Here is a 23693-nt window from a genome sequence, read left to right on the forward strand (position 1 = left end):
GCTGGAAAAAATGAACCATATTAGCTAAAGAAGATGGTTTCGCTCCTCACACCGACATCGACAAAGCGCTTTACTCCAATGCGTAGCAGTTACGCGATGAGCGGTACGTATTATGTAAAGCTGTCCCAGCCGCGGAGTTGGTATGCACACCACAGTGACAACTTTGACTTCCTACCCACTAACCTACCTACAGTGTGCGAAGACATCGAACCATGATACAACCTAACATTTTTCACCTACTACCGACTCTATCCGTGCACTCCGTAGTGAATCGAACGACGACTTATTTTCAAGAGGAGCGGCATAATAGATATCAACGCCTTTGTATTATGAACTGGCACTATGACCTACTATCTGTGTATTGATACCTCATGAATTTTTCAGTCATCGTTGCCAAGGGAGAAAGAATGATACATTTCCAAATTGGCAATTGTACTAAATTTTAATAGCTGCAGATGAAAACAATGTCGTATTGTGGTGCGCAATAATATTTATGTTTTAGAATGTCCACCCTTTAACTTATCGAAGCTAAGTTTTAAACATCACCACTTCCCGGAAAAACATATCAGCTGTCACGGATATTGGAACCGTAAATACTGTGCTTTAACAAGCTTTTGTTGTTAGGAATAAATGTCCTTTCCTAAATATTGCACGTACCAGCATGCACGGGCTTTTTTTCAACTGTGAACACTTTGTCGATGATAGAGACACGTCTTGCGGGTATTTCTAATTATGCTGTGTTACCTTACTCAACGCCTAGGGTATTGAAAGCACTAATCAACACATGGCGTAACCGCGGCGTAAATTGTCACCCGCTTTTGTTTTATGGTCTGCAGGTAATTCATTATATTACCTGAGAAAGAGTAGCTAAATGGTAACCGCCTTTATCTCTTAAAGAAACAAATGATATCTGCAGGACAGAACAGCAGTGTCCTGTCGATTTATTTCATTTTTTGGATAGTTATGCGTACCGTACGAGATGACACAGTAGTAAGAGAAATGACTTGTATTCGGGAAGACGGGGCCTCAAATCTCTGTCCATATATTTAAGATTTATATGATTTCCATAAATCACTAGTTGGGATTCGACAGAGTTCCTTCCACACTCTGGCCGATGCTCCGTCTCTGATGACCTCATCGTCCATGGAAAGTTAAACATTTCCTTCCTTCTTCCTTAGACTCCAGGGTCAAAAGAAATTATCCTTACAAGACTTATATCAGATCAGCGCCGCATGGTGCGCGCGCTAGTGTGCTCCTATCTTGTCACTTGATGCACTAGAAAAGATTTCGCTGTAGGATTATAAATCCTTTGAATCATACTTGCCTTGTTTTAATACCAGTAGTGTTGATCAATTTTTTAGACTTGCTAGGTACAATCCGTCCGTAGTGACTGACCAGGCAGAAACACTTCCGTTGTTGTGCTAGTTTAACTTTTTGCACACTCAGTTTGACTTGTTTCAACGCTTAACTTCAGCCACACCAAGCTTCTGACTGAAGACGACGATGGCGGCGACGACGACGACGACGACGACGACGACGACAACAACACCACATTTGCCGTTGTACATAATTTTGTCGTTCGGGCACAAATAATAATGTTGCTTCCGGGGGGGGGGGTCACATAATACTTTCTGAATACATGTCTCAAAGCTTTTGCAGACTTCCTTTTTCCTTGTGTTGGTGTTGCAGTTTTACTCTCCGACAATATCTCTCTCTGAAATATTCTCTAGGCATCATTATTTCATCCTCATCACCGCCGCCCAATGTGGCGTCGAATGAAATAAGACTGCGCGATCGCTACAGTCGCAGGTTAGAATCCTGCCTCGGGCATGGATGTGTGTGATGTCCTTAGGTTAGTTAGGTGTAAGTAGTTCTAAGTTCTAGGGGACTGATGATCTCAGCTGTTAAGTCCCATAGTGCTCAGAGCCATTTGAACCATTTGAAATAAGACTTGCACTTGGCCCACCGACCAACAACGCCATACGATCATATCATATATGAGGAAAAAAATTCTGAGAATGAACGTTTGAACCACAGCATTGTATGGTAGTGAAACATGGACTGTGGGAAAACCGGATCAGAAGAGAATCGAAGCATTTTATACGTGGTGTTACAGAAGAATGTTGAAAACTAAGCGGAAAAAAAAATGGTTCAAATGGCTCTGAGCACTATGGGACTTAACATCTGTGGTCATCAGTCCCCTAGAACTTAGAACTACTTAAACCTAACTAACCTAAGGACATCACACACATCCATGCCCGAGGCAGGATTCGAACTGCGACCGTAGCAGTCGTGCGGTTCCGGACTGCGCGCCTAGAACCTCTAGACCACCGCGGCCGGCGAAAACTAGGTGAACTGAGAATGTAAGGAATGAGGATGTTCTTCAGAGAATCGGTGGGGAAAAGAATATATGGAAAACACTGACAAGAGGAAGGTAAAGGATGATGAGAGATCTGTGAAGACTTAATGGAATAACTTCCATGCTACTAGAGGGAGCTGTAGAGGGTAAAAACTGTAGAAGACAGAGATTGGAGTAGAATCAGCAAATAATTGAGGACGCAGGTTGCAAGTGTTACTGTGGGATGTAGAGGTAGGCACAGGAGAAGAATTCATGACTGGTAGCATCAAACAATGCAGAAGATTGATGACTCAACAAAACTTAATAATGAAAATAACTATGAGAAAATTAGTATTCGTGCACTCTCAACTTTATACTCTGCAATCGAGGGATGGAGTCATTAAGGGTAAGTGTGTCGCAGCTGGTGCAGTGGTTGTCACTTGTTTCGCCCTTCTAGAGGTGAATTTGAGCAGTTGGCAACTAATGTGCGATGTAGATTTTTGGGACTGCTATCTTCCGTCCTAATGTTACAGCGATAGGTGTAAATCGAAGTCGCAAGAAGTATTATTGAAATATTTGGTTCTTTAGAAGACTTACATCGTCAGATACCTGCACAGTCTGCTCGGGGTTTTGCGAGCTCAGCTGTTTTGTGTTGGTGTGCACGTTCCGGCACAGCTGCACACGGTGGCACAGAAAGGCACGTCGCTTCTCGCGCACAGACCTCGTTGTTTACTTGTCACGTGCTTTGCCTGTGATACAGCAGCTGTTTTGCTTGCGTGGGCTAATCGGTTACTGTGTCTTGCGTCACGTAAACGTAATTTGTTGCCAGGCCTTCGAAATTTTTCTGTCAGAATTCTGTAACACGATCGATTGACAACCCGTAGTTCTGTATAGCTTATTCCAGAACTGCCATGAATGCGTCAAACATTCGCATTGACACCCTGGAACGTGGACTGTTGCGTCTTTCTAAGGTTCTTGTGTTAATTTTCGATTTAATTTGCGAATATGATACGCCTCCGTGTGACGTGGTACTGTTTGAGTCTTTTGTGTTACTTATCGGCGCTACAGTCTGGAACCGCGCGACCGCTACGGTCGCAGGTTCGAATCCTGCCTCGGGCATGGATGTGTGTGATGTCCTTACGTTAGTTAGGTTTAGGGGACTGATGACCTCAGAAGTTAAGTCCCATAGTGCTCAGAGCCATTTGAACCATTTGAACTTATCGGCAAGACCGTACCCAAGATCTGAGTTGTGACGGAGCTACTCTTATCCGTTTCGTAAACGACGAAGGGATCAAAGAAAACGAAGAACTATTTACTACAAAATAAAGTTGCAAACTGTTATCTTCCTGTCAGACAGGTAACATTTAGATGCACTTGAATAATTTGTGTATCAAAAAAGTTTCTTCTTTGTACCTCCATCCGCATCATTATTTAATTTAGCTGTTGTTTGGGTTCGAGCAGGATGGCTAATTAGTTAAGACATTGAAACTGTAAGGGTATTGTACCCCTACACGCAATATTTCCATGTTCGTTTACTTAGTTTTGGTTCCGAAATCGAATACCGGTCGGACCATCGAATATTTCAGTCGCGTTTAACCTGGTCTTCATCTCTAAACGATTTGTCAGGAACGACACGTCGTTCGATTCCACGTTAAACTGTAGGTGGCGTTTCCCCAAGTAGGATTACTGGCGTAGGCTAGAGACTCGTAAGTAGCGGACGTGGCGTCCAATTAAAAGTGGCCGTTGAGCTACACGTAATTATTGTTAAATTCTGTACTGTATTTTTTATTGTTTATTAGTCTGCATTGCCATCGATGGTACATAAACGATCATAGGGGAAGGAATATTGAGCTGATCGTCAATAATGGCCCCTAGAGCTGTGGTCGTCAAACTTTTCTGCTCAGCAGCCAATACTGACATTTTAGACCGCCACCTCGGGTCAAGTATATACTGATTTTCTTATTAATTTAAAACCAACATAAATAAGTACGAATTTTTGAACTTTAATAGTGGAAACTATTCATTTACAGCTCATACAAAATAGATACGCGTTTCAAGGTTTTACTGACCTTCAAAATAGTCACCAGCATTGTGTATAACCCGTTGCCAGCGATGTAGAAGTTGTAGGATACTCTTAGCAGTGCAAGTTGTGTTGACAGTTCGAGCGGCGCTGTCTATTGCCCGACGAATTTGTAGCAGTTCTGAAGCGACTGCCGTGAAGTGTTTCCTTTAGTTTAAAAAAAAACGAGTTGAACTCACAAGGGCTTAAGTCAGGGGAGTGCAGTAGGTGGTATAGCACTTAGCAGCCACATCAGTCAAACAAATCAATAACAGCCTGCACTGTAATTGCTTGAGCATTGTCCTGCAAAATGATGGTCAGGTCCTACAGAAAGTGTCATCACCTCTGTCTATAAGCTGGTCGAAGGTTGTGTTCCAAAAATGAACAACATAGAAGTCGTGACACTTTCTGCAGGACCTGACCATCATTTCGCAGGACAATGCTCAAGCAATTACAGTGCAAGCTGTTACTGATTTGTTTGATTGATGTGGCTGCTAAGTGCTATACCACCTACTGCACTCCCCTGACTTAAGCCCTCGTAAGTTCAACTCGATTTCTAAACTGAAGGAAACACTTCACGCATTCCCTTCAGAACTGCTACAAATTCGTCGGGCCCTAGACCGCGCCGCTTGAACTGTCAACACAACTGGCACAGCCAAGAGTATCCTACAGCTTCCCCATCGCTGGCAACTGGCTATACACAGTGCTGGTGACTACTTTGAAGGTCAGTAAAACTTTGAAACACGTATCTACACTCCTGGAAATTGAAATAAGAACACCGTGAATTCATTGTCCCAGGAAGGGGAAACTTTATTGACACATTCCTGGGGTCAGATACATCACATGATCACACTGACAGAACCACAGGCACATAGACACAGGCAACAGAGCATGCACAATGTCGGCACTAGTACAGTGTATATCCACCTTTCGCAGCAATGCAGGCTGCTATTCTCCCATGGAGACGATCGTAGAGATGCTGGATGTAGTCCTGTGGAACGGCTTGCCATGCCATTTCCACCTGGCGCCTCAGTTGGACCAGCGTTCGTGCTGGACGTGCAGACTGCGTGAGACGACGCTTCATCCAGTCCCAAACATGCTCAATGGGGGACAGATCCGGAGATCTTGCTGGCCAGGGTAGTTGACTTACACCTTCTAGAGCACGTTGGGTGGCACAGGATACATGCGGACGTGCATTGTCCTGTTGGAACAGCAAGTTCCCTTGCCGGTCTAGGAATGGTAGAACGATGGGTTCGATGACGGTTTGGATGTACCGTGCACTATTCAGTGTCCCCTCGACGATCACCAGTGGTGTACGGCCAGTGTAGGAGATCGCTCCCCACACCATGATGCCGGGTGTTGGCCCTGTGTGCCTCGGTCGTATACAGTCCTGATTGTGGCGCTCACCTGCACGGCGCCAAACACGCATACGACCATCATTGGCACCAAGGCAGAAGCGACTCTCATCGCTGAAGACGACACGTCTCCATTCGTCCCTCCATTCACGCCTGTCGCGACACCACTGGAGGCGGGCTGCACGATGTTGGGGCGTGAGCGGAAGACGGCCTAACGGTGTGCGGGACTGTAGCCCAGCTTCATGGAGACGGTTGCGAATGGTCCTCGCCGATACCCCAGGAGCAACAGTGTCCCTAATTTGCTGGGAAGTGGCGGTGCGGTCCCCTACGGCACTGCGTAGGATCCTACGGTCTTGGCGTGCATCCGTGCGTCGCTGCGGTCCGGTCCCAAGTCGACGGGCACGTGCAACTTCCGCCGACCACTGGCGACAACATCGATGTACTGTGGAGACCTCACGCCCCACGTGTTGAGCAATTCGGCGGTACGTCCACCCGGCCTCCCGCATGCCCACTATACGCCCTCGCTCAAAGTCCGTCAACTGCACATACGGTTCACGTCCACGCTGTCGCGGCATGCTACCAGTGTTAAAGACTGCGATGGAGCTCCGTATGCCACGGCAAACTGGCTGACACTGACGGCGGCGGTGCACAAATGCTGCGCAGCTAGCGCCATTCGACGGCCAACACCGCGGTTCCTGGCGTGTCCGCTGTGCCGTGCGTGTGATCATTGCTTGTACAGCCCTCTCGCAGTGTCCGGAGGAAGTATGGTGGGTCTGACACACCGGTGTCAATTTGTTCTTTTTTCCATTTCCAGGAGTGTATTTTGTACGAGATGGCCGGCCGGTGTGGCCGTGCGGTTCTAGGCGCTACAGTCTGGAACCGCGTGACCGCTACGGTCGCAGGTTCGAATCCTGCCACGGACATGGATGTGTGTGCTGTCCTTAGGTTAGTTAGGTTAAGTAGTTCTAAGTTTTAAGGGACTGATGACCACAGATGTTAAGTTCAATAGTGCTCAGAGCGATTTTGTACGAGCTGTGAATAAATAGTTGCCACTATTAAAGTTCCAACCATCGTATGTTGTGAGCCCCCAAGAGAATAGCTACAGTAAGGGAGCAATAAGCTGACTGCCGGCCACCAAATACTAGTCGTTAAAGTCAACAGCATTCGGAACACTTCGTGTCGACTATCCTCTGTTTCAGATTGCTGCCATCCTCTGCGACCCAAAAGTTGTGAAACTGCAATAGCACTGTTACATGCTGTTGTGTTGTCTGTGAAAGGCTTCGCGTGTTACTTTCAAGATGCGTATTATCGTAAAACACGGCTGAGAATACTTGATTCGGCCGACATGCGGCCCGAGGGCCGCAGTTTGACGACCATTGCCATAGAGGTTTCGTGCTGGATCCACCTGCACTCGTGGTACTTTGTTGTAACCGGAGGTGCTGCGTAGTCGCAGGAAATAGTTGTGCTAGCATACAGATTCGATTAATATCGAAAGAGAGTGTTGGGAGCACAGATTGCAAAATGAATTGCAAATTTGTGTGACAAAGATGTAGCCAGGATTTTGTCAAAAGGGAGGGGGGGATGGTGATTTTTTTAAAGAGCAACTTACAAAGACTCGTGGTTTCCATTTATTCTGAAAATTTGCATAAAGAACAATAATCCATTTTATTCGAAATTAGCCTCGTTGTATTCACCAAAAGGAGATATAATATCGTTACTGACGAGGAAAACTCCCCAGAAAATCGAGACAGTGAACGGTCGAACGACAAGAAGTGCAATATAGAGCAGCGTAAAAAGCAATGGCATCGTGGTTAAGTGCTCACGGTGTTGGACTGCCATGAGGGCGACCCGTGTTCAACTCTCCCTCGTGCTAATTTTCTCTGTGCTGTTCGCTGTATTCAAATTTGTGTCTGTGTCGTGGTGTAAGGTCCGTTTGCAACAGCGAGGTGTAAGGAACGGACCTATAATGACAGTTGCTTCTGCACAACTACTCTTATTAGCAGTCGAAAGGAAGTGGCTTTCGAATGGGAACCACAAATGTTTGATGACAAGGCGACAAGTCAACAAGTCAACCGAATCCTCCACCGGGAAACACGTCTGGTATGTCATACCCGGCATTAGTGACAGTACGTGTGTCAAATGATCCGAATCTCTTACCGACGCACCTAATTAGTACGCCTGGTAAGTGAGTGAGATATGCCTCCTTGTCTGATCTACGTGTTCGTGTGATGAAAACATAATAGTTTGTCAGGTAAGCTGCAACAAATGAACGTAACTGTTTCACAATCGCACAGTTTCTCTGTGCTCTGTCAAAACATATGTATCAAACGTTTCTGAAGTTGCGTTCCGTTTTTTGAAGTTTTGACTCTTGAATTCCTTTGTTGTAACATAGTTCACAGTCGTCTATTTGTTGTTTTCATTTTTGTGAGACGTCTATGTGATATCTCGCCTTCTCTCACTATTCATCATGTTTACTTGCGGCGGTAACGTATTCTTACCAGATGAATTATATTCTATAATCAGTGTATAGTATGACAACTGCCAAGACTACAGAAAGGAAACAAAAATTTCAGTGATCGGACGGTCAGTTCATAATGGTATGAAAAGGAAAGGCGCGATAGAGGTTTGAACACGGCTTGCTCTCATAATAGTCAAACACCGTGACCATTTAGCCACGACGCCGATGCTGTTTTTCGCTGCTCTCTGTATTGGAATTCTTGTCTTTTGACCGTTCGCCGTTTCTATTTTCCTTTATTTTCGCAGTTCAGTACATCTTCTTCCTGTTTTCATGCTTGATCTTTGTTCAGTTTTAGACGGGCTATCCACTGAGCCATCTGTCCACTAAATCTTAGGGGGGTGTGATGGGGAGTTCCACTTGTGAGGAGCGCTATCTCCCTTCACCATCCAAGGTCTCTTCGTCTGTCAGTCTGGATTTGAGCTGAGGAAGTGTTCTGAAATGCACGAGCTCTAATTTTCTGGGACATCGTGATAATTACCGACATGGCTTTTGGAATAGAGAGATCTCTGTTCGACGGAGATGCTAGAGTAATTTCAGGCTGCGAAAATGCAAAGGATCTGGAATTATACAGTGTTACACTTTCCCAAATTTTCTCTTTTAAGTGTGCCTCTGGCACTTCTTGTATTGTAAGAAAGATCATATCGTGCATTAAAGAATAATGCCGGGAGAAAATGCATGAATCTAAATGAGGAGCTTTTGGATTATTATCTATTTATCGTACGGCTTTTGGCGCCGAGTGTCTCCGAAGAGATGCTCGGCTCGCCTTCGATGCAGCTCTTTTTATTTAAGCGAAGGGGATGCGCATCTTTAAGGGAATTGGAAACTGTCAGGATAGAAAGGTGTTCGGAAGAAATTAACTGTGGCCTGTAGCAAGGGACTAACTTGGCCATTTGCCCAAACTGAAAATGGGAAACCACTGAAAACCATTTTCAAGGATAAATGCAAAGCACCTCGTCCCCCGAATCCTGGGACTGCTAGCTCAGCCGCCTCGACACGGTGGAAAATTTGGAAAAACTGATTGTTGTACATTATTATAAAATAAAATGCATCACAACAGAAGATTGAATTCTGACATGGTATGTTTTTCCTTCAATGGTACATGTTTAGTCATTAATGGGTACATATTCAAGGATTTAATTGTGTATGGATTTGCTGACTTCTGTTGTTGTAGTATTATAAGAGCGTAAATATACTGGGTGATCAGAAAGTCAGTATAAATTTGAAAACTTAATAAACCACGGAATAATGCAGATAGAGAGGTAAAAATTGACACACATGCTTGGAAAATGGGGTTTTATTAGAACAAAAAGAAGTTCACAAAATGTCCGGCAGATGGCGTTGGACAGCAAAAATGCTACCATGACGGGTGAGAGGTACGCCGATATGTTACAGAATCGCATTATCCCCAGCCTCGCTGATAAACACCTGCTGGAACGTACGATGGCGCTCCACCCCATATTGCTAGACGCGTGAAAGATCTCTTGCGCGCGTCGTTTGGTGATGATCGTGTGCTCAGCCGCCACTTTCGTCATGCTTAGCCTCCCAGGTCTCCAGACCTCAGTCCGTGCAATTATTGGCTTTGGGGTTACCTGAAGCCGCAAGTGTATCGGGATCGACCGACATCTCTAGGGATGGAAAGACAACATCCGACGCCAATGCCTCACCATAACTCCGGACATGCTTTACAGCGCTGTTCACAACATTATTCCTCGACTACAGCTATTGTTGAGGAATGATGGTGGACATATTGAGCATTTCCTGTAAAGAACATCATCTTTGCTTTGTCTTACTTTGTTATGCTAATTATTGCTATTCTGACCAGATGAAGCGCCATCTGTCGGACATTTTTTATACTTTTGTGTTTTTTTGGTTCTAATAAAACCCCATGTAATTCCAAGCATGTGTGTCAATTTGTACCTCTCTATCCACATTATTCCGTGATTTATTCAGTTTTCAAATTTATACTGACTTTTTGATCACCCAGTATTTTGGACCATAGGAGGAGGGAGGGATGAAGGCCGAATTCAAGCAGCCCGCTGAAAAAATCTTTCAGAAACAAACGAACTATTGAATATACTGTCATCCCATACGCCATCCGCTCTCCACAAATCCCTCCCATCGTTCCATATCGGAATTGATTTTCATAACAGAGTTCAAATGATTCAAATGGCTCTGAGCACTATACGACTTAACTTCTGAGGTCATCAGTCGCCTAGAACTAATTAAACCTAACTAACCTAAGGACATCACACATATCCATGCCCGAGGCAGGATTCGAACCTGCGACCGTAGCGGTCGCTCGGCTCCAGACTGTAGCGCCGAGAACCGCACGGCCACTCCGGCCCGCATAACAGAGTTCCGCTGGGCGGCCAGATATGCGATATTTTGCCATTTTGGCTGCTATACTGATAAAATATCGAGTAAATTTTTTTAAAGGAGTGCAACCATCGACATTTCGGTGATATTTTTGTTGATAAACGCGATTTTTGGGCGACACAGCCAAATCGCAAGTGTATTTTTATGCACTCATTTTAATTAAATGTTACTTGTTATGATATTTACCGCTTCGTTGCCTTGTAAAATACTGAAATATTGCAACCACATAGTTCTAACATGCTACAAATAATGACTCCAGTACTAAAATTAAACTGCTATAGATAGGGGATTAGGCTGTTACAGTAGTGCCGTACATATTTTTAATAACAGTAGTAGACGAATCAGAATCGGTTTTCTTCTTCTTTCTACTACAAATTTATCCATAATTACAAAGTATCACAACAGCACAAAAACAATAAACGGTAGCATTTACTATTAAATTCAACCGCAAATAAGCACTGAAATGATTAAAAAGAACAACTGAGCCCAAGTAAGGCCAACAATGTGTCTTGGTTAAAAAAAGTATATGCAATAGCTGATAGTGCTATGGATGTATTGAAAGTTTAAATCTATTGCTGGCGTTGCTGATTGATGGTAGTGCTTTCGTTGTATGACTGAAAATCAAAATATCTTTCAATTTCACTACGTGGCAACTAGGTCATGTGTAATTTCATTCAGGTCATAGATGGTTCCGGGCCCCTGGACCCCCCCCCCTCCCCACCCCCCTTATGCGAAGTCATTGTGTGGGGGAACATACAAGTAATCTAGATTTTCAAAGTGAAAAGCAGAACTGGAGCCACATGGGGATCTGTCCATTGAGCTATAAATCATGGCGCACTAGATGATAAACGAAATAATAAAACAGATTTTGTGGCCCTAAATTTGATTTGTTCGCACCTCTGCTATCAAAGTCATTATGGAACAATCATTAACTTGTAGAAAAACATTATTTCGCAAGGGAGGTGCGGGGTTCAGGTGCGGGGTTCAATTCCTCGTTTATCCTTCGTGATTATAATTTTCTATAGGTTTGCCTAACTATTACAAGACATATACCTGGAAGCTTCCTTCAACAAGGCCAAATTGGATTTTCTCCCAAATCCTTGTCAGATTGTAAATACATAAACCTGCGACCAGTCACTTTTTTGAATAGGTATTTGTTATTCCATGAACAGGTTTTCGAACCTTCTCAGGTTCATCTTCAGATGGTTTTCCGGAAGTTACATCACTATTTCTAGCATAATGCTGATTGCTGTCTCTGTGACAAGAAGATGGAACACGCTTTAAAGCGTGAGAAGGTTCGAAAACCGGTTCATGGAATAATAAATACCTATTCAAAAAATGACTGGTTGCAGATTTATGTATTTACATTCAATTAACAGTCAGGGGTTCTAAAGTATCCGTACTGGATAAGCTTAACCTTGTAAGATCCATTACGCAGTTGCTCCATTCCCTTAATGACCTCGACGCTGCTAGGACGTTGAACTCAGCCCTGCCTTCCTCTCTGTGCTGGTCTGGTAGGTTGTGGGTGGGGATTGCGCCGACGTCGCATTCGTGGTTGACCGAAGCCGTTCTGCGGCGTTATGATGTTACACGCAACGAAGAGCGACGCAGCACAGCATTAGTCAATCAACCGTTGTTGTAGATGTCAGCAGAACAACAATCTGCGCAACTGCCATCACCCAACCCCGTCCGGTGCACCACAACATGTTTGGTATGGGCAGTAACGAAATCGACTATTATAGTTATAGTGACTGAAGTCCAGCCATACATTTGTGCTATGCTTTAATGTCTATATGTAGTTGGTGCCTGTTCGTTCGTAACATTTCGGGCTTTCGAGTTAAGTGAATTTATTCCCACTTTTAATTGAAGAAAATCTATGGGAAAAGATTATTCACTGAAATGAATATGTCAACTACTGAATGTGTCATTTTTTATATTAAACAGGAAAAGGTATTATTTTTTCACCGACAATGGAAGATATATTAAATGTTTTGAGCTCTCTCTGTACGTACGTCACGAGAAATGTTTATGGTATAAGATTGGGATAAAAAAAGTCAAAATCAGCTACTGTGCATGTTCAAATGTGAACAGACCATTTGCTTAATTTTCATATGTGGTCAAGTCCTCTCCCCTATTAACTCTGAATTCCACCCTATCAAAATGAAGTCTAATGAAAGTTGTAGCATTGAAGTATATACTAAAAAATATGTACAGCAGTGCTACAGCTTAGAGCAGATTCCGTCCAAGTAATAGGAACATCAGAATTAAAAGGCGAGTCGGGCGATGTTGTTCTATATCACCAAACAATTCTCAGCCGCTGCACAGAAAGTTTTCAGTTTTTTAAACCAGGAAAAGGAGGAGGAATATATCAATAAAACATGCGTGACCCAGCTTTGTTCTGGGGATGGAACACTGTGTGCGCCTCTATTACGTAAAAACTTCCGCCGAGTAACTTGAGAGAAAGAGTCTGGAGATAGGCTTGAGACTAAAATAATGTGCAGTGTCGGGCAAATAAAAGTGTCCCGGAGAACAGAGTTCCAGAGTACAAAGAAACGCAGCAGATGAATGGAAATAAAGTACTAACGTGACTTCAGGGGATGTTGACGGTGCATTCGTGTTTTGGCACTTTTGGGCCCTGGTCAGCAAGTTGAAGGCGGATCGAAGCTGGACTGCTGCAGTCTCATCCAAAATGTTCTTTTGCAGTTCTTGAAGACTAGAGGGCTCCCCACACAAAGTAATCGCACACTGGCACGTCAGATGATCCGGGTGAGCATCTACTGCCGCGACCAGGCTGACCTCTGCTTAACAACTCTGTCAGGCATGAAGACTGTAAATGTGCTCCAAGGTTCGGTCGGCTGTATGGGCAGTTTCTCCATCCTGTTAGAAATAAGTGTAGGTCTTTTCCTCCTTCGTTAATACTGCTACTCGTCTGGGGCACTTTTATTTGCCCCACCCCGTATAATTAATGCATCGAAAAGAAATTAGTATAAATTACCTTTATAGTCACATACATAGTCGTTGAACTTCTGTTTTTAGGGCAGGGAAACCCAGGCCGTGGATGGACAGAAAACGAAGAGAAATAATGAAGAGTAAACATGGCCTGGCATCCTTTTTGTAAACAGAACAAGTGTTTTAAAAAGTTTATTTACATTTTGCCTTCAAAGAAAGGTGTACATAGCGATCGGTAGTTGCAGCATCAGTACAAAGAATCCGCTATTTTAACCACATCCGCAGGTTCAACTTGCATAATGATTAAAGTAAATTTTTTGCAAAGCTCGAGGAAATAGAGCCATTCTTTCGTATCCGTTTCCGGCATACAGTTGTATCTGCCAGGAAGAATGCACTCTCTGCTACAGAGTGAAAGATTATTCCTGGAATATGACTGGTAATGAAGCGATATCAACAAGTTATTTCTTGTCATTAGTTTTGGAGACGCAAATAATAATTTCAACTGTCAGGCTCTGGAACGATGTAGGCGATCGTTAAGTTTTGTTGTCAAAATAATTGGCAACTCTTTCTCAAAGATGTCACATCACCAATCTCAGTGTATTTTACAGCTTGTATGTACTTTGTTCAGCTGCTAATCTTAGATATATCCACTTTCTTATTGACTGCACACACACACACACACACACACACACACACACACACACACACACACATATTTGAACGCGAGCAAGTTATTTCAACTTGTTCACACTTTTTACTTGTAGACATAAGCCCTTGAATAGTCTGGGGAAACACCTGGTGCCCTTGCCAAAAGCCGGCCGGTGTGCCCGTGCGGTTAAAGGCGCTTCAGTCTGGAACCGCGTGACCGCTACGGTCGCAGGTTCGAATCCTGCCTCGGGCATGGATGTGTGTGATGTCCTTAGGTTAGTTAGGTTTAATTAGTTCTAAGTTCTAGGCGACTGATGACCTCAGAAGTTAAGTCGCATGGTGCTCAGAGCCATTTGAACCTTGCCAAAAGCAAGGAGAGAAGATTAGGGTTTAACATCTTATCGATGACGAAGTTACCAGAGACTGTAGTAAACTTAGTGACCGTAGCAACTACGAGGGTTGACTGAAAAGTAATGCTTCCGCCTTCGTAAGTCTTCAACAGTTGGCAGCATTGGTATGCGGCATGTACTGGCTTGTTCCGTGGCCTCTTCTCTACAGCTCCAGTTGGCGGGAAGCCTTAGCATTGAACGGTTGTGTAGTTACAGTGTAAAGTATGGAACACTGCGCAAACGGTCGGCCAATGCGATTTAAGCAACGTGCAGTCGTTGAATTCTTGACTGCAGACACCCCAAAGGAGATTCCTCAAAGAATGAAAGCAATTTATGGTGATTGTGTTGATGTGAGTACTGTGCGTCTTCATTCTCTTAATGCAAGAGGAGTGAGTTCCTGTGCACTTCATTTCAGGAGTCGGCATCCGGGGTACCCATCGTCCACAGATCTTCCGATAGCCAAGTCAAGCAATAATGTGACCCACACGTTCTTGTGAAATGCTGATTGTGCTTGCAGTTTCTCTCTGAGTGATACGACGATCACTCTGTCAACATTTTGCTTCTGAAACTCGGTGGTTATTATCACAAGACGTCCAACTGTTTGTCTTGCCTTAACATCTTTAAACTTACTCGCCCAACGACGCACAGTACTCACAACAACACAATCACCATAAACTGATTTCATTCTCTGATGAGTCCCCTTTGGGGTGACACCTTCTCCTGTCAATAATTCAAGGACTGCACGTTGCTTAAATCGCATTGGCCGACCGGCCGTCTGCGCAGGGTTCCATACTTAACACTGTAACAACACAACCATTCAGTGCTAAGGCTTCCCTCCAACTGGAGCTGTAGAGAAGAGGCTACGGAACAAGCCAGTACCTGTCGCACACCAAGGCTGCCAACTGTTGAAGAGTTACGAAGGTGGAGGTATTACTTTTCAGTCAACCCTCGTACATTGTCGCGATCGATCCAATGCTCAGGGAAGGGCTTCATAGTGATACTGTAGCACTGATCGTTCGAAATGTGCTGGGGCTCTCTCCCATTGCAGCTAAATTCCAGTCATTAACGTCAAAGTCACATCCACGAATTACTCCAGGTAAAGGGTTTTTGGGAAACGTAAATGCCGTGTTCCACTCGGTTCTCCGCAAAAACTGTGCTAATTAGTTTACTCATTAATGAAACAGCGCCACGCGTTTACTGAAAATTAACGGATGTTGTGGACTTTCCACCGTTGGCTTTTCGACCGTGAAGTAAACCTGCTGTTCCCGACTACAAGTATTTTAACAGCGTGCCTCTCGACAGTCAAAGGAAGCCGCAACAGTAAGGCAGGTAAACCGTATTGTAATAAGAACACCCCTTTACATTTTATCCAGGCTTCGACTGGCTGCGCAGAGGCATTTTTAAAAGTTTATCTTATTTTTATCTTTTTTATATCTACAAGATTACTACAGAAAGTGATTAAACTTCTTGTCATATTTTATGAATTTTAAGTTCTCACTCAATTTTTTGTAAGAAAGCCAAATTTTGAAAATAATCTTAAATCCCCCGAGTCGTTATTCTTATGTCTTCTAACCTTTCGTCAAAATATATGTATCTTTTTCTTCCATTTTTGAAGAGGTGGGGCAATAGAATCCTTTTTAATTTCAAATATTTACTGCTTCGTCCTTAGCTTATTTATCAGAAAGTATACGTTCAGATGCTTTTCGTTTGTTGAGTTTAATTTCCTATGCCAACCTTCGTCAGTATTCGTCATCCTGTGCATTGTTTAAAAACTTCCACCATTGGTATGATAGGATTTCCCATCCTTTGGTTGACTCTATAGTCAGTGTATTTCATGACCTTTTCTCCACTGGGCATTTCCTCCATTTTAATCATCTGCGCTTCAACAACACTGTTTGGTGGAAAATGTGCCACTGCAGGACGCATGGAGCAAAATAATAGGACTTCTCGTCTATCTCTGTATTCCTTCGTTACCATTTCTTATATTTTCTTCCATGGACATTGATTGGAGTGAAAATTTCAACCGGAAAGGGATGTTTCAAAGTCTAGCACTGCAGTTTCCGGTGACCACCCAGGAATCTTATTTTTCAATCCAGAAAAAAGTTTTTCTTATGTATTTCGAGTTTTGTCTGGAATCAAAGCAAATAAAACAGGAAATACCGTCGTCTCTCCTCCTCTGCTTCCGATGTCAACGTGTATGGTGTACGGTTGTTTAGAATTTTTTCGAACAACTGCCAAATGTCCCGTTCATAAGAACAAGTCCATTCTTACACAGGATTTTCTCGGTGTATTCACAACTGAATATCAGGACCCTTTGGTCAGGAACAGATCCATCGTCAATTTAAAAAAAAAAAAAAAAACACTATTACCTTCAGTTAATTTCAAAATGATGCCGCTCAGTTGAATCTCCGAACTAGTGCCAGGTTTCTGGGTCGTCCCAATTGCTTCCCTTCTTGCTTTACGCAATGCAGTCTTGGAGTTCTTATACTTTGGAATATTTGCGATTAAAACTAAAGCTTTACTTTCAACTCTTGATATTGCTCTTTAAAAATTCGGAAAACAGGTAATCTATTTTTTGTGGGCTCTTTTCCGGTAGTTTTGCATCCGTGTCTTAACCTGCACATCTGCTTCGTCAGATGGACAAGAATGTTGCTGTTGAGCCTTGATTCTGACATTTACAATTTTTAAACGGCCACGGCCCTAGTTAGGAATTCACTCACAGCCAGTCCGTACATTTATCACATTTTCTGTGCATACTGTAGCGAAGACAATGCCTGAGAAGACACCCTCTTCGCTTCCGTTATTGTAATAATTTTCATTATACACAGTGTACAAAAATCTAGCACCTTAGGCATACGAAACTATTCGGAAAGAAAGGCTGTCAGCGAGAGCACAGCCTGACAGACAGTGACTGATTGTGAAAGACTGCCGTAAATCAGCAGTGAGGAAGGCTGTGGTCGGAAAACGCATGATGCGAAAGCTGTTGGTCGGAAGTGCCATGATGCCTGCGACACCTGCAAATTGGTCGGAAACACTACAGTCGGGAAGTTCACATAGCCAAATTAGGCCTACGTCGAAAATTCTTGTCCACAGTGATGTCACATCTTCATCCCTCCAGGTGAGAAAATGGTGCAAATGGCTCTGAGCACTATGGGACTCAACTGCTGTGGTCATCAGTCCCCTAGAACTTAGAACTACTTAAACCTAACTAACCTAAGGACATCACACACATCCATGCCCGAGGCAGGACTCGAACCTGCGACCGTAGCAGTCGCACGGTTCCGACTGCGCGCCTAGAACCGCGAGACCACCGCGGCCGGCTCCAGGTGAGAGTTGCCACTGTTAGTTTCGTTGGGGGTATACTTTGATTCTCTCGTAAACAGCATTTATAGAATTAATTCGTCATAACAATTTTCTATTAATTATACAGAGTGGGACAAAAGTCACTACCCATCGTAACCCACTGAAAACGTTACCTTAATTTTCCTTGTGATAATTATAGATACAAACGCCAAAGTGCACTGCATTGAAATCAGACATCTTTGACATTGGTCATCGCTGATTCTAACCTGTTGCGCAGATCTAATGATCTAATGAAAAAAAGAAAAAAAAGATTTTTTTCTTTAAAAGTTTCGATTTAATAAGAAATGAGTGGAATAATAATTTCAACTCAGTCAATAAACACAACTGTACATACTGTTATGCAGAAAACCATATAATTGTTTTCGAGAGGAAGTTAAGTCAATCTGGTGTTACCGTTTCGGGTGGTATCTCATGTCATGGAGTAATTGGACCATGGGTGTTTGATAGAACAGTAACCGGAGAAAACTACTCGGAAATGTTAACAACCAGTGCCATTCAGGTACTACAAATAACCTACGACATCAGCTCATTTTACTTTCAACATGATGCAGCCCCACCGCATTACGCAACAGCTCTGTGAAACTACGTTGGTGAGGTATTGGGTTATTGGACGGCTAGGAGCAATAAAAATGCCGCTCAGATTTCCTGACGTTACACCGATGGGTTTCTTCTTTTGGGGCTATACTAAAGTGTATATTACAAAACCACAAACAAGTGCGGACTTGAAAGAAGCTATTTACAACGCATTTGCAGACATTGATCCTAATAAATGACTGAGTACGCAAGTATTTGTAAACGGCCCAGGTCGTCTGACAAAATGTACCAACAGAGATTGACAACAATTCGAGAAATAATCTTGTAGCTTCCGTTCAGTTATTTCATAATTCCAATTGTTTGTTTTGTATTCAGTTAGGTTACGGTGGGTACCGACTTTTAACCCACCCTGTATTTCTACTACGTCCTTGAACGTGATACATAAGTAGATGGCAATACATACGCAGTTGGGCTGCAGTCTATAGCTCAAAAATAAATAAATAAACAGTAATGGATTATTTTCAAATTAAATTAAAGAGCGTACGTGTTACAAATCTAAAGAGCACCACACATCCCCAATAATTCATGGCAATGACAAGAGCTTTTGTAAGCGATAAATTACCCTCGCATATTGTTCATTACCGCAACAGCGATTGAAAAACATACATAACATGATAACTTAGTTGTTTCTTTGTCTCAGAACTCGCAATTACGCCAGTTGCAGAAACTGCTGTATACGCCCCAGAAAGTATTGACTCCAGTTTACATTCTTGCACAGCAGGCAAAAATTTATAACCGTCTTACCTATTTCCCCTATTCACCATATTTATGATTTATAGCGTATCACTTGCGGAATATCATGTAATACGAGGGTTGTCCAGAAAGTAAGTTCCGATCGGTCGCGAAATGGAAACCACAGTGAAAATCAGAAACGTTTTATTTGCAACAGTTACGTACACTTTCCACATACTTCTCTACATAGTCGCCGCTCCAACTTCTAGTTTTGTCGTAGTGTTGCCTCAACTTTCCAATATCCTCGTCATAGAAAAGAGCCGCCTGTGCTTTAGGCCAGTTATCTGCACTGGTCTGCAGCTCGTTGTCTGTGGAAATATTTTGTCTTCATAGCCAGCGGTTCTTGTGAGATGAGACTCAGGGGGAGCCAGTTACGGACTGTATTGTGGGTGATCAAACACTTCTCATCGGAAATGCTGCAGGAGCGTCTTCATTGTCCCTGCAGTGTGTGGCCGAGAATTGTCCTGAAGAAGGAACTGCTCGACAGTTGTTGTATGTGGGCTGCATGACACAGGCGAAATCTTTAACCAAGGCCCTCATATTTGGTGGGAGATACTATTCCCTACACATCTTTACGTGTTCACTGTTCACTCAAAACTGGAAAGAGTGTCGCGACACGATCGACGGGCATACTGGAGACACTGCCCAACACATCTGTGAAAAGCTTTACCGGATTTTCCCAGTGGTTTCCATTTCGCGACCGATCGGAACTTACTTTCTGGACAACCCTCGTAATTCCATTTAAAGTGATATCGATCCGTACTTTACATTTTATTGCTTATCTGCAAAGAGTATTGGTTCTTGTTACATATTAAATAGAGAACAAGTATGGAGCACTGTATCCAAACGCTGAAGCTCGTCCTATCATTCTTGTCATAGACGTAGATACACGTTGTGCTTTAGTGCAAAGAAATGTTCAGTTAACGCGAAAGTGGTGGATCTCTCTATACGAATATTATTTTTATGAGCAACGGAATAAGGCGTTTCCTCTACGATGCCCCTAACAATTCGCAAATCAGAAAGTGAGTGTTTGAAGAAGAAGGTGCATCTGCAGCAGCTCGAAAATCTCATTGGGAATGGGACTGTTTCCTTCGCTGTAATGGATTGTAACGTATGATGACTGAAAGAAAAATAAGGTGATTGGGAAGAAGTGTGCGGTACATTGTCATTCTAAAGTTCCATGGTTTATGAAAAGCGGACCGTCCAAGGCGTATACTCAGTGGGTCATCCCGTCATTACAGTGCTGCAGTTCATCTGTTTAAAATGAGTACTAAAGATTTAACTAATCGGTTTCAAAACTCTTGTGCATTGAAATTTCCCCAGTCATATCAAGGTAATTTTTGTGTGTTTCCACAAGTAACAACTCGAATCAAAGATTTTTTTTTTTTTTCGGAGAACAACGCCTACAGACTTGGAAAGATAAGTGTGACCAGTGTTTAGAAGACACTTCAGGAAAGAAGGGCCTGATCAAGAGATGTTAGACGTCTACTGAAAATTATTTTGGAAAGGAGAAATGCACAGGCGCTGTGTCAAAACTTTCCTAGATCCCTTCGCATTTCTGTTCCAAGAACTATTGCTGTCTACGAATACCGTTCAATCTCCGAAATACGATCACTTTTGAAAGATAAGGAGTAAGAAGCAGGATACTGTAACTCCCTGCATTTCATTAAACCAACTATGGTAAGCATACAGTCATAAATTTCGTATGTACGGAAGTCCCGATATACGCACACACAAGTCACACTTCGCGCTATGGGTTATTAAAAAATGTGGAATACTAGTATGTATTTGCTTGAATGAGTGTCGAAATAGTGAACCGAGAAGGAAACCCAAAGAAAATGACGCCAAATAGATATTTGAAAAAATAGCTAACCGAGGCACCTGCGTACTGCTAGAACTGTCTCAGGACTTCGATAAATTTCAGAAACTGAATATGACTTGCTTCATAATAAGATTATTTGGATTGTCAAGATTTTCGCAGTCAAATACAAACTCTTCTCTCCGACTTCTTTAGTGGTACAGTAAACTCCACACTGTGGACTGTAGAGCCTAGATGTAGCCAGATTCAAAAAGACAATGAAAATGCTGAACTTGGGCAACTAATGTATTGCTACCACGGAGGCGATTAAACCAAATATGACAGTTACAGAGTAAACACTCTCTATTTGCTTCAGTATCTTACAGAAACTAGCGATTCCGGGATTGTGGTTATTTGTGTATAAATTATCTATTTATTTATAGTATATGTACTAAAAGTTAAAATAGTATCATACATCAAATATGCTAACATATTAAGAGGAAGATATGAAAATAAAACCTACTTCGAAGTAAAGTGGCTGAGCGGTTCTAGGCGCTACAGTCTGGAAACGCGTGACCGCTACGGTCGCAGGTTCGAATCCTGCCGCGGGCATGGATGTGTGTGATGCCCTTACGTTAGTTAGGTTTAAGTAGTTCCAAGTTCTAGGGGAGTGATGACCACAGCAGTTAAGTCCCATAGTGCTCAGAGCCATTTGAACCATTTTGAAGTAAAGTGAGCCGATATATTTTTTTACGCTTCTAAGGCGAGATTTCCGAACAATCAGTAGTTACATTAAGAATGTAGGTACGGCGATAAAAGGTAAATTCGGTTAACGTTACGTTTATTATTAAGTGTATAAAAGTTCAACTGAAATTTTGTTGAAGCGCGATGAAAAACAAAACAAAAATGGATGAGACAGTTCGCTAATGAAATTAACATCCGTACTCAGAAATCGTCGGTACCAATACTTCAAGTGAGACTTAGGGATTTGGACAGTCTGCAGTTGCTAACGGAGTGGGGAGAGTCGTCAGTTCTGCAAAGTCACTCTACGACGACTGCTCTAGCACCAGCCAGATTCTTGTCCAAAACAAGCTCTTTTACTCTCCCTCCAGAGTGTATGGATGACAGCACACAAGATACAATGCGTCCTCACTTTCCTTTGTGTAACATTGGACAGATGTTAACTGAGCATTGTGATGCTTTCATCTTCACCTACAGTCTGTCATTGCTGAAAAATGAAAGAAGGCTGGAGATTGCTACGACGATAGGACAAGCGGGCTAAGTAGTTGTTGCACTGGTGTTCCAGTACTTTTATTCACGCTATTTCGCAGTTCGCCCAGAAGTTAATATTGACTGCGTAGTCGTAAATAGCAGCGTGCTTTCCTGCTTCAGTCTTAGAAAGATTTTGCTTTGTCTGTGTTAACATGTAATTTGGCAGCAGAGCATTGAATCATCATTTTTATGTGCACTCTCGTTGAAGATTCATCAGCTGCTCTCGGGTAACATAATTTACTTGAATTTCTACTTATTAAAATAGTCAATTGTTACAACTGGTTTCCAGTGTCTTTTAGTTACATTTTGCGTTATTACATTTGTGTTAATAGTAATTGCATCTTTCATTGATGGAACTGTGGAGTGCTTTATTACGTTACGGTCAATATTTCCATTACTGAATTTCACTATCTAATGTGTAAATGGTGGTATATGTAAGCGTTGCACTAACATGGCGTAAGAGTGTCTCCCTCTCTCACCCACTCGCCCCTTTCCCTCTCTCCTTCCCTCCCTCCCTCCCACCTCCCTTGTAGTGTACTAGACGATGCAAGGATCCATTTATTAAGGATGTTGCACAAAGAATTGTAACTGTTATCATTGATTTTTGCAGACCCCAACGGCAGTTCGCGAACGTTGTGCGGCGGGTCTGGTTGCTTACTGACCATTCGCACAGCAGGTGTGTGTGCACGTCAAGTGATTTGTTGCTGAAGAATTTGTCTTCGGTGTTATTGCGCAGACGTTCCAGTTGGGCCGGACGAGGCGGCGCTTGACACGTAAGTTGTAAGACCGCGAATTTTTATTTAGCTAGTAACAGAATAGCACAGTTAAACGAAATGTCATTTACGTTTTAGTTAAATAAGTTTTCTAATAAGAAGAGAGACGATAGGAAACAGACAAGGCTCCATATTCTCTCCATATTGATAGATAATGTAGAAATCACGTAAAGAGATAAAAATTAGAAGTGAAAAAAACTTTCTGCCAGATATCGGCAAGGACATTTAATTAATGTTGATAATTATGTGTGATGACCTGGCTAAGCAGAAGCTAAGGGTCAGTATAAACAAAACGAAAATGATGTTAGGTAAATTGCACTGGCAAGTTAAAGAACACATTAAGATATTTAATACAGCTCTAAGGTAATTAAACGTATCTGCTGCATGTGTGGTACAGCAGCTGGTGACAACGGAAGTCTAATTAAGAAATGAAGTAAGATTCGGATTTAACGTCACGCCGATTTGGTCATTAGAGACTGAGCACGAGATGGGGTTGGGGGAAGATTGGGAGGAAATGGAATGTGTCCTT

At 42.8% G+C, this 23693-nt stretch overlaps 1 protein-coding gene across 2 annotated transcripts in view; it reads left to right on the top strand.

Moving 5' to 3' along the window:
- LOC124787602 (A-kinase anchor protein 1, mitochondrial-like) overlaps positions 1-23693 on the top strand; it is a 277269-nt gene that overhangs the window by 66049 nt on the left and 187527 nt on the right. For both annotated transcript variants that reach the window (XM_047254353.1, XM_047254354.1), the window contains exon 2: positions 23002-23164. The gene's annotated coding sequence lies outside the window, so the exon portion shown is untranslated. The remainder of the gene's footprint in view (positions 1-23001; positions 23165-23693) is intronic.

The sequence above is a fragment of the Schistocerca piceifrons genome, chromosome 3 (genome assembly GCF_021461385.2).
Source record: "Schistocerca piceifrons isolate TAMUIC-IGC-003096 chromosome 3, iqSchPice1.1, whole genome shotgun sequence".
NCBI lineage: Eukaryota > Metazoa > Arthropoda > Insecta > Orthoptera > Acrididae > Schistocerca > Schistocerca piceifrons.